This window comes from Dipodomys merriami, unplaced genomic scaffold (genome assembly GCF_024711535.1).
Source record: "Dipodomys merriami isolate MVZ:Mamm:240054 unplaced genomic scaffold, mDipMer1.0.p SCAF_6, whole genome shotgun sequence".
NCBI lineage: Eukaryota > Metazoa > Chordata > Mammalia > Rodentia > Heteromyidae > Dipodomys > Dipodomys merriami.
Window position 1 is genome coordinate 23,363,051 of NW_027206179.1, and position 12,227 is coordinate 23,375,277.

The 12,227-nt window shown below is 45.8% G+C and overlaps 1 protein-coding gene across 1 annotated transcript in view; it reads left to right on the forward strand.

The window, feature by feature from the left end:
* Window positions 1–11,441: 11,441 nt before the first annotated feature.
* Dzip1 (DAZ interacting zinc finger protein 1) overlaps window positions 11,442–12,227 on the forward strand; it is a 55,118-nt gene continuing 54,332 nt past the window's right edge. The window contains exon 1 of the mRNA XM_070002730.1: window positions 11,442–11,749. The gene's annotated coding sequence lies outside the window, so the exon portion shown is untranslated. The remainder of the gene's footprint in view (window positions 11,750–12,227) is intronic.

Sequence of the window (12,227 nt, forward strand, 5' to 3'; positions counted from 1 at the left end):
GCTGTGGGAAGGCAGCGGTGGGCGGGGCGGGGCTACGCAACGCCCCGAGCGCCGACGTCGTCCAATCATTTTGTTCTTAGCCGCGGGCCGCCTGGGCTCGCCTGGGTCGTGGTGGACGCTGATTGGCTTTGCAGGATGTCGCCCCGCCCCTTCTCTGATAGGATAACGTGGAAGCACGAGACGAGGCTGCGTCTGTCGGTGGTGGAGCTGTCAGCAGGCTCCAAACTGTCGTGGCCGGCGGCGGCGGCTGCGGCGGGAGCGCCCGGGGCGGGGGCGGGGACGGGGACGGGGGCGGGGATGGGGGCAGGGGAGGCGACAGGGGAGTCCCGGCCTCGGCCTCCGAGTCGGCACGCGCATGCGCGGGCCGTGGTCGCAGGTTTTTCCCGGGCTGGCGCTGGGATGAGGGAGGTGCGCGGCCTTGGGGTCCCGGATGGGAAGAGCGGGCTCGGGCCGGTCCCCTGTAAACACCGCCTCCCGCCCGCGTAAAGCCCGTGGAACTCTTATCTTCAATTAGCTAGCGCCCCCCCCCCCAAGCCTACAGTGGCGCTAAGAGCCCAGGGACAGTGCCTAGGCCCTGAGTTTAAGTCCCAGAGTCCCCCACCACACACACACACACACGTCAGCCAGAAAGGATCTGGAGACGTTGGGGCTCTGTTGTGTGGGGCGATCCTAGGGACATCCAAGGAGAAGTACAGTTACCTAAGACAGGTAAGTGACAGGGGCGTGGAAATCTAGGAAGCCCCTCCCCTTCGACTGTCCAGCAAACCTGCAGGGCAGGGGAGTGGGGGGGGGGGAAGCAAGGTTGGGGGGGAGTAGGAAGGCGGGGAGGGGGAGGGAGGAGGGCGATTCTGGGAGATTCAGTGATGAAGAGACTAGAATGGAACCAGAGTATCTTGGGAGTGCGAAGTCTTTTGAGAGTTCAACCATCATGAACTGTAAGAACAGAGAAGAAGGGGGAAATAAAAACCGTTAGAAGGGATCTCACAACTGTCACTCACCACAGGAAACGCAGGAAAGAAGAGATTGAACAAGACCAACTGGGAGTTACACAATTTGCCATCGACCGAGCTTGTTCATGGCCATTTCTTCTGCCACGGACACACAGCAGACACCAGCGATGTTTTACAAAACGTGTGTGTGTGTGTGTCATGTGTAATTACTGTATGTGTGTGTAAGTACTGTCAAGTGCATAGTACTTAACCCACCACAATGTATCTGCTGCTTTATTGATACTTCAAACTTTACAAAAATCGTGCATTATAATAATCCGTGACTTCCTGAAAACACACTAATAAAGATGAAAGGGGAAAGGATTTGAAGGAAAAAGAGAAAGAAACAAAAAAGAGAACTCCATTCATTGTGGGCAAGGTTGGGAGCATACTATGTCAAGAGCAAAGGGTTCTGGTCCTGGCACACTGTGTTATGTAAGTTATCTTCCTCTGGAAGGTGGATTTGATTCTGATGACTTCAAAGTTTGGCTGAAGGTGAAGGTTCCTGTGAATTGTACATATTACCTAGTGAAGATTCTGTGCAAATGAGATACTTTTAGCTAAGACAGATATCAAAATACTGACGTAGGAAAGAATTTTGTAACTCAAATAGGCTGTGAATTTATCACCAGAATGCCTGTAATATGATCTTAAGGAAAAAGCTGCAGAGCTGAAGAAGAATGAGTAGATGATGATAGACTATTATAAAAAAAACAAAAATGGCCCAGCACCGGTGGCTCACACCTGTAATCCTAACTACTCAGGAGGCTGAGATCCAAGGATCACAGTTCAAACCCATTCGGGCAGGAAAGCATCTCTGTGAGACTCTTATCTCTGATTAACCAACAGAAAACCAGAAGTGGTATGTGGCTCAAGTTGTAGAGCACTAGCCTTGAACTGAAGAGCTCAGGGACAGCGCCCAGGCCCAGAGTTCAAGAATCACAACCTACCAAAATAAACATAAAAATGGCCAGATTCTTCAATGTTGACTGATTTCAAACATTTAAGGATCAATTGCATAGCAGTTCTACAGTGTAAGTAGAGTTACCATATGATACATAGATATGTCACAAGAGAATTTAAAATATGTTCACAATAAAATGTGTCCATGAAACTCATAACCATTTGTATATTCAAAACAAGTGAAAACAGGTGTCCAGAAACAAGAGAATTGAAAACTGGTAAATCCATGCAATGAAGTATTATTTAATTTGAAAAAGTATTCAAATACTGATCAATGGTACAATATTGACCCTTGAGAAAAACAGATGCTGAATGAAAAATTACAGATGATGAGTGAGGAAAAATAATGAATGACTTCTACAAAAAGAAACCATTTTTGTGGAGGTGATGAAATCTTCTACAATTAGATAGTATTGCCCAAATGACTATAAATATACATTTTTAAAAAATTGAATTATACACTTTAAATGTGAATTACTCAAGGCAGAAATGGCTGATTTAAATATTAATAGATTGAGAAACAGACTTAGGGAAGCCTTAGAATGCTATAAGCAGGGTTCACTGGACAAATATGATAACAGCTTAAGACCATGCTGCTGATGGAATGTAAACAGAAAACTGCTCATAAGGTTTCAGGTGGGAATGAGAACTAGACTGTAGATTTGTGTTACATTCTGGCAAAGAAATTGCCTACATTTTGTCTGTTCCCTGAGGCTTTGTACAAAGCTAAATTTGAAACTGACAGACTAGCCTGGAAAGCTTTAAAGACAGCATAGAGTTTGGACGATGGCATGAATATTGCTGAGTGCCTTTAGAAAACCAAAGCAAGAGGGTTTGAATTTTTGTAGTTTGGCCAGAAAAGGAGCATTTTTAAAGTTTGGACCAAGGAAGGGATGATTATAACAGATACATAATATTAAAAAGCCAAATACTTTCCATAGGACAATAGGAAAAAATACCTTCAGCGTAAATAAAAAATTGTCCAGCTTCAGCCATAACAGGCTAGATGATGTAAAGATATTTGAAAGACTTCACTTTGCAGCAGAAGTCTGCTCACACACGGTTGCCTTGGGAAGCATTTCCCCATGTTCAGCCATGGTCCATGGAGGTCTAGCTACATGCTAGTGTAGCTGGTGTAGGCTGGTGACAGAGTTTGGCATCATCCACATGATGCTAGTTTTGCCAATAATATGAATGTATTTAAAGGGGAATTACAGGGACTTCTATCTACATACCAAAAGAAAGCCTCAGTGGCCAGGCAAGTCTAGTAGGACTGGAATCAGAGGCAGCCCTTGAGAAGATGATTCAGGAAGTTGTGAGAGTGAAACTGAAACTTCAGTGGATACCACAGTAAGTCAGAAATGCCAGGAACAAGAAACATTTGTTGAAGAAAGCTGCAAGCAGTAAGAAGAGCCTTGGAGAGAGGCTTATGGGCTACAAGTGGCAAAGACATAAGGGTTGCTTGGCTAAGCCATCTAGAGCTACCGGGTACAATGTTTGTTCTGCTGTGTTTTTATGCTTTGGTCCCATTTCTCCCTTCTATGACCCCATGACTCCCATTTGGAATGGGGATGTTTGCTCTGTGTCATTGTATTTGGGGATCATATAGATTTTTTTTATCTAGTGTTTAGTTGTTATAGGACTTCACAGCTAAGTCTACGGCCATACCACCCTGAATGCACCCAATCTCGTCTGATCTTGGAGGACTTCACAGCTAACACTTTGTCTTGAGTCTCAGAAGAGATTTCCGACTTGAACTTTTTTTCTTTTTTCTTTTTCTTTTCTTTTTTGCCAGTCCTGGGACTCCTATTCGGCCTGGACACTGTCCTTGAGCCTCTTTGTGCTCAAGGCCAACCCTCTACCACTTCAGCCACAGAGCCACTTCTGGCTTTTTCTGAGTAGTTTATTAGCCATAAGAGGCTCATGGACTTTTCTGCTCCAGCTGGCTTCGAACCACTATCCTGAGATCTCAGCCTCCTGAGTAGCAAGGATTACAGGCATGGACAACTGGTGCCCAGTTCTGACTTGAACTTTTAAACAAGTCATGCTTGACTGTTAAAACTCTGAGGCATGGGGGCTGGGCAGGTGGCTCAGTGGTAGAGCACTTGCCTTGCATGCATGAGGCTCTGGGTTCAATTCCTCAGCACATCACATAAGCAGAAAAAGCTGGAAGTGGTGCTGTGGTTCAAGTCGTAGAGCACTAGCCTTGAGCTGAAGAGCTGAGGGACAGTGCCCAGGCCCAGAGTTCAGGCACCATGACTGGCAAAAAAAAAAAAACAAAAAAAACAACTCTGAGGCATGAACCAAATGTATCTTACATTAGAAGACATAAGCATTTTGAGATCAGAAGGAATGTTGTGGTTTGGGTATGAGGTTTCCCTCAAAAAAGCTTATGTGTTGAAGGCTTGGTCCCCAGATGGGTGGCTCCATTGAAAGGAACTGGATCATAAGGATGCCTTCTTCATCAGTTGCCTACTTGCATAATTTCAATGCTAAAGTTCATTACCTAGTTGAAGGACCTACATCATTGAGGACATAACTTTGAAGGTGATAGCCTATCTCCAGACCCTTGTGGCGACCGCACGCTCTCTCTCCCCTCTCTCTCTCTCTCTCTCTCTCTCTCTCTCTCTCTCTCTCTCTCTCTCTCTCTCTCTCTCTCTCTCTCTCTCTCTCTCTCTCTCTGTTTCTTGACTGCCACACAAGTGGCTAGCTTTCTTCTGCCTTGATGCTTTTGAAGGCCTAAGAGCATCCCACTGTGAATGGAACTTCTGAAACCATGAGCAATGATAACATTTTTTTCCTCAATTAAAAATTTTCATCTCAGATGTTCTGTCATAGTGGTGAAAAGCTGGCTAACACAGCTAGTTTGGTGCATTTAAAACACAGCCTAAATATCCGGGTGCTGGTAGCTCATGGCTGCGATCCTAACTACTAAAGGAGGCTGAGATTTCAGGATCGCAGTTCAAGGCCAGCCCAGGCAGGAAAAGCCATAAGACACTTATCACCAATAAAACTATTCAGAAAAAGCCAGAAGTGATGCTGTGGCTCAAATGGTAGAGTGCTAGCCTTGAGCAAAAGAAACTCAGGGACAGCACCCAGGTCTTGAGTTCAAGCCCCAGGACTGGCAAAAAACAAAACATAGTCTAACAATCTTTGATGATTCTCTTCTCTTCAAAAGGCCAAGCTAATTTCCTTCCCTTTGAATATGGTCAAGCTTAGTTACTCAAACCAGCAGCTTTCTCTCTAAGCCTTGATTTTGCTGTATGTCACAAATTTTAATAAAATTTGTTGTCATTTAGTTCAAAATATAAATTTTTCTGAGGATTTTTTTCTTTACACAAGTATCACATACCAGTGTATAGATTAGGCTGAGTATGTTGGCTTCCAGCTACTTGGGAGGCAGAGATGGGGAGGATTGGGGTTTGAGGACAACAGGGAAAGAAGTAAAGCCCCCCCTCTCAATAAGTTGTGCTACATACCTGTAGTCCAAGCTATATGGGAGGCTGTAGCAAGTGAATTGTGATCTGAGGCTGGTCCAGGGGGGAAAAATGACTCTACTTGAAAGATAACTAAATTTAAAAGGTCTAGGGTCTTGGTCCAAGTTGTGGAGTGCCTAACAAGTAATAAATACTGAGTTGAAACCCTAGTACCATCATAGAAGGAAGAGGAGGAAAAGGAAGAAGAAGATGAGGAGGAGAAGGAAGAAAGAAGGGACAGGGAAGGAGGAAGAAAGAAGGGACAGGGAAGGAGGAAGAAGGGCTTTCATCTCCAAGTATTTTTGGCTTTTCAACCTATCCTTTTGATACTGGTTTCTAGTTTAATTCTTTAAAACATTTAAAGGTACAGTTGATGGTCAGAATGAGTTCTGTCATAATGAGCATTCCAGGTGAGTTTGAGAAGAATACTTGCTTTGCTGATATTCACTGGAGTATTCTGTCCCCACACAATAGTTTGCAAAGCAAAGACCTTGTCTACCTCAGATTACCTCAGATTTCTCCTATAAAGTCTTTACTCCTAGCACTCAGGATTCTCACAGGAATAATATATGTTCTTTTGAATACAAAACATCTTAAATTAGATCTTCAAAATTCCACAGTGGCCATCCCTAGCCTTGTGACAGTAAACACTGAGCTATTACTGAGGCAGGTTAGCTATTGGGAGAGAATGCTGAAACCAACTCTTCCCTCTCACCCCATTGCATCCTGAGAATTAAGCACTATAGAGGTGATCTTTTTTGAATTACTGGTGTGTCATGAGTTGTTTAGCTCCAGGAAAGTTTTGTTCCAGAGAATACTTGCCCTTGGTTGCCCTTGATAGTTCACCGTAGATAGCTTGCTTCAGTAATATATTTTGCTACTTCCCATACCAGGTGACATTTACCTTGGTGGAGGTTTTGCCTTTATAATAACTGCTTTGTAATAACTGCATTCAGGGCTGCAGGTTCTTTGGGAGGATAGTCCCCTTGCAGTCACCAGCTTTCTAACAAAGACTCTGGATTGGAGCTCTTAAAGTGTGGCTTCTCTGTATCTGGCTGATCAAGTTCTGGTATAACATTACCTCTCCCTAGTACTTCCTCAAGTTCCTTCCTTGGGAGTAATTGCTATCAGGAAAAAAAAAAAACTATCTTTTTTATCAAAGTGTGTTGCTTAAAAGTTCCTGCTTTAATTATTTACCATAGCTAAGATATGGAACCAACCCAGATACCCTCCAGTAGATGAATGGATCAAGAAAATGTGGTATATATACACAATGGAATTCTATGCCTCCATCAGAAAGAATGACATTGCCCCATTTGTTAGGAAATGGAAAGACTTGGAAAAAATTATATTAAGTGAAGTAAGCCAGGCCCAAAAAAAGATAGGTCCCATGGTTTCCCTTATTTGCAATGACTAGTGTATGTCTGAGTCAAGCAGAAAAGGTCAGATAAGTTGATGTTAGGGAAATGAACCCCAAGATATGTATTCAAATGTTTTTTTCTTTCATGTGATTGTTTCGAACATATTTATAAGATTATTTCCTTGTTGCTTTTTATGTCCCTCCCCCACAGTATAACCCCTGCTTTCACTGTATTTGATGTTGGAATAATTTGTGGAGGGGAAGGGAAAAAACAAATTGTTTAAATAGGGATACAGGTGGACCCATTGCAACAATGAGATGTACAAGTCGTTATGTTGAAAAACAAAATTTACAACTTTGGTGGGGGGGGGGGGAGGGAGGGGAGGATTGGGTAGGGGAGGTGGGGGGATATGGGAAGGGATGGGAAGGGGAAACAAAAGAGGAGGCAACAATGCTTGATAAGAAATGTATTCATTATCTTGCCCATGTAATTGTTACCCCTCTGTACAGTATTTTCACAAAAAAAAAAAGTTCATGCTTTAAGAACTGCATTGCGATAAGGAATGATTTTTTGGTCTTAAACTGGTTTCTTTTCAAGATGGAATTAAGACACACCTAAGATTGTTCAAGAAATAGCAAAGGGCCCAACACTGGTGGCTCAGGCCTATAATCCTAGCTACTCAGGAGGCTGAGATCTGAGGATAGCAATTCGAAGCCAGCCTAGACTCTTATCTCCATTAAACCACTAGAAAACTGGAAATGGCACTGTGGCTCAAAGTGGTAGGGTGCTAGCCTTGAGCGAAAGAGTTTCAGGCTCTGAGTTCAAGCCCAAAGAAAAAGAAAAAGAAATTAGAAATAGCAAAGGGAGTGGTTATGTTTTCAGATTATTTGGGTAATGGAAACAAGATATTTTTTTTTGTTATGACTTTGTTGCTGGTTTTGTTTTCTTTTGTGCTATGTTTGTTCATTTATCTGTTTGGGGAAAAATGAAGGAGGCACAAATGGAGGGACAAAGAGTGAACAAATGCAGTTGTGGCACTTGCCAGACACTATGTTGAAAATGAACTACACAACTTGTGCATGCTGATGGGAAGGAAAGGCAGAGAGGTGGGGGAAGGGGTGACATTGGCCAAAGAAAATGTTCTCATTACCCCACTTATGGAACTGTAACCTCTCTGTACATCACCTTTCTAATAACAATACATTTTAAAAAGATTACTTCTGTACTGTTAGTCTCATTTCAAAGTCTTTTAATGGTCACCTTGTGTAAATACATTTTACTTTCTGCAAATCAGCCAATTGCCAGCAGATTATGAACCTCAGCCAATCTGAGCAGAAGGGTGGGGCCTGCTGTGTGTGGGGATAAACAGGAGAGCAGCCTTCCAGCTCTGGGTGCTTGCCTGCCAGATTTTTGGCTGATGGCACATCCTTCTCCAGAAGTAAATTTTGCCTAGCTGAGATAGTTCTTTATTGTCATGTGTATTTCTATGACTCCAGTGGTTCTTGGAGAGCATATTTATAACTCTGGTCAGTTTGCTATTAGGATGTCACTGTCAATACTAACCAAACTAATACACCTGCACACATTTACATATGCATATATTTATATATGCATATATATTTATATGCATCCTTAGCCTGACCTTTGCCCAACAAATTCCTACTTAAAGCTTTATGCATATGGGTTGCATCTCATATAGACTTAAAACTGTGGGATGGCAGCCTTGCACATATGTAGATCCCTACTAAAAATCTACCAACTTATGTTTCCCTATTTCCCTATTTCACTATCATTACTGTGAAACTTCTCCTACACTCGCCAGATCCTAGAAAGCTGATAGGTGGCTCTTGAGCCACCTAGCTCAGATTTTTACATCCCTTAGTGTGTTTTCTCCCTCCCCCCACTCTCCCCAACTCCTTGCTTTGCCACTTTTGTGAGTGTCTTCGTTCAGTTCTTTTTATTTTTCTGGGGCTGTCTTTGAACCAGAATCCTCAGATCTCAGCTTCCTAAGTAGCTAGGATGACAGGCATGAGCCACAGACGCCTAGCTTCAGTCTTTGTTGGAGATGCCAAGAATCTGGGATGTTCACCTCTGCAAACACTCACCACTAAGTTTACTAGGTTTCAAGACTTGTCCTTTGGATGGTTCAGGATTAATTCCATCAGGGAGAAAGACACATAAGGAAAGACATGATGATACACTGTCCAGTAACAATTCTGCAGCTACTCCTTTTAAGTGAAGAACTGCTACAGTAGGCACTAAGACTGCAAAAGATGAATTCAACTTTTCAATCTGGGTCAACCTTGTAACGGTCTCTTAGGATTTAAAAAAAAGCCCAAGATCCAGCAAGGAAACTGAGTCAGGAATTGAACCTCTTACTGGGAACTGAGGAATGCAATAACCTCTTACTGGGAACTGAGGAATGAATTTTTACATTGTAAAAGTCCCCTGTTTCAAAAAAGTTGATATTATCATATTACTGGCACTTTACAGTTTGCACCTGCTCATAGTTTTTAACCTTCATCAGCCTAGCTTGTGTCCATGCTTGGGGTCACAGTTTTAGCTCCTGAGTCTACACTGTGTCCCTGGCCAGTCAGCTTCTGCAACACTTTAATAAACTTCTTCAAACTCGAAGTCCGTGTTGGTGGACTCATTCTTGGATCCCACAACAAACCTCATGATCATAAAAGTGGTATATGCATGCTTTCTGCATTATTCTTTTAAAATACAGAATGTTGCTCTATTGTCAGATCATGTGTACCAATTTTAGGTTAAAGAAGTAATCACATGGACTCAGGACCATGTCTCTCTGTCACCAGCTCCAGGTGAGAGTTTGCAAAGTTTCCCTCTAGAAGTAGGGCCCTCCACTGAATGGTTTTAGTCTGGGACCCCTAGTTTCAATCACAGAGTTTCAGGCCAAGTCACAATGTCAAGAAAACTTGGCAGAGCTTTATTGAGTAAGCAAGCAGAAAGAGGCATATTCTAGCAGAGTATGGGTGCTCAAAAGGAAATACCCAGAGGTCTTTGACATCAACGAATATATATTATAAAAGTCAGGGTTAAAAGTTATTCTAGGATACATGTTTTTCTTTGTTCTCACATCTGGCCCATTTAATCACTCTTCGTGTTACACTCTTATCACTTGGGCTTGGGAGCTCATTAAACTTTGATTGTTGATGTCTGAGCATCCCTTTTAAGGAAAGGGTGTGTAAGGTCTGCTCCTGGATGGGGGGCAGACTCCACCCTCCTTGCAGCAAAGTTCCACCCTGTACCTGCGTTACCTAGGCAACTGGGACACCTGGAAGAGGTCACATCTGCATCCGCGGAGGTCATATCTGAATTTGATGTGGCCACACCTTTCTCCGCCCATACCATAGATAAGGCCTAGATAAGGCCCAGATGCTCTCTCGCTGCTCTTTTATAGCTCTCTCTGCTCTCTCTCTGCTCTTGCTACTCTTTTCTAGCTCTTTCCTCTCTCTCTCTCATTCCCAGGCCTTTCCCAGCCAACCTTGCCTGGTCCCAGCAGGTCTACTGAATAAATCTACCCCTTACCTGAATACCATGTGAGTGCTGCTGTTCTTACCTCTCTCTCTGCTCTTTTCTAGCTCTTTCCTCACTCTTTCCTCTCTTCCCAGCTCTCTCTCATTCCCAGGCCTTTCCCAGCCACGTGGAGTGCCAACCTTGCCTGGTCCCAGCAGGTCTACTGAATAAACCTGCCCATTACCTGAATACCACGTGCGTGGTACAGTTCTTACTCGGCTACCTCTTTTTAAAAATCTAACAGGGTGCATTCTACCACACATTTTTTTTCACGTCCATCCTTGAGATTAAGTACTATGTGCCAGAAGGAGTCATTTCCCCAACTATTCGCTTTTCCAGGATACATGTCTTTATGCTGTCCTTGTTCACTTGTTAAAGCACACCAATTATTTGGGGCCAAGCAGGCAAGGTCAAGTGGGAGAAAGCTGCCCTTGTTCTCGACTTTTTCCCCTTGTATCAATACTGCAGCTTATGAAAGAGCTTAAGGCCTCTGCGCTTCTACAAGAATTGCTCATCATGTACAGTGTGTGTTTCCGTCTTCCTGGCTGCTGTTTAGGGTACCTCCTGTTCTCTCTATCCTGCCCAACTGGAGATGCATGCCACTCATTCTAAAGAGGGCATAAACCCCAGAAGCAACCCACAGGAGTTGAAAGTCTAGTCTGTGCTGGCCTATAGACTCTAATGAGTGAGCTCCAATTCAGGATTCCATCCGACAGGTCTATTTCATGGGCAGATCTCTGCGGTTGGGCTGCAGCTCTTCCCAGAAGAAAATTCACATCAGTCCTAGCTTAGCTGCGGAGGTGGGGGTGGAGGTGGGGGGAGGTCAGGCTAATCGTAGGGTAAGGGATGAATGAACCTGGTTTCCTTCCGCCCCCCCTTTAAATTTTGTTTTTCACTAATATTTTTTCCCCCAAAGTCTTCCCGGGGTTTGCATCCCGCGCCAGCAACAAGCGCGCAGCCCCGCACCACGTGTCTGCAGCCGCCGCCCCATTGGCCGAGCGCCTTTTAGCGCTGCGGTCCGGACCCGCGCCGGTCCCCGCCCAGCTGCCAGAAGAGCCCAGCCGCGGTGGGCAGAGGCCAGAAGGAGACCTCGCGTCGGGGAGGGGGTGGGAGGGAGGGGGTGGGGGAAATCCCGAGACACCCACGGTCCCCGGTGTCGGCGAAGGCTTCCGACGAGACGCACGCCAAGGCGAGCTGCCTGGCCCCGGACTCGCCCGGATCCGACGCGCTTGGTCTCCCGTACCCTGGAAGAAAGAGGAGCGAGCCAGCCCGCCACTCCGCGCCCGGCTGCTTCCTCCGGCCTCCGCGGGCCTCCCTCGCCGCCGCCCCCCCTCCCCAGGCCCCCTCCACGGATCTGGGTCCCCTGTGACGCCCCGATCGCTAGCAGCGCCCGGCCCTGGCCCAGGAGCGCGCAGCTGGGGTGAGCTGAGGTCCGGGGAGGGGGGGGGGATGGGGGATGCGCCCGGCGCCCGCCGGGGCCTGCGGGGGCGGTAGGGGGCAGGGAGGGCGGGATGGGGGGGGGGGACGGGGACTCCAGCACCTTCCCGGGTCGCGAGGCCCTGGGCCTCCCTCCCTCCTTCCTCCGCCCCCTCGCCTTTCCCGGCTGCGTACCCGCAGCCATCCCCGCTCTCCCCCCTTCCCATCCTGCCGCCGATCGAGGAGGGGCGCCGAGCCCACCCCCACCCCACCGACCCCCACCCCCACCCCGCTCCTTCAGCTTTTTTGTCTTGCTGCCAGCGCGGTCGTGCGCCTGGAAGAGAAAAGGCTTTGCGCGGGGATGGGGAATCCTTGCTCCAGATGAGGGGCGGAGGGAACAGAAAAGAATGCACCCCCTCTTCCCTTTTTTAAATTTCCTGTTCGGTCTTCTTGTAACTAGGATCGGACCCTGGGAGCAAGGT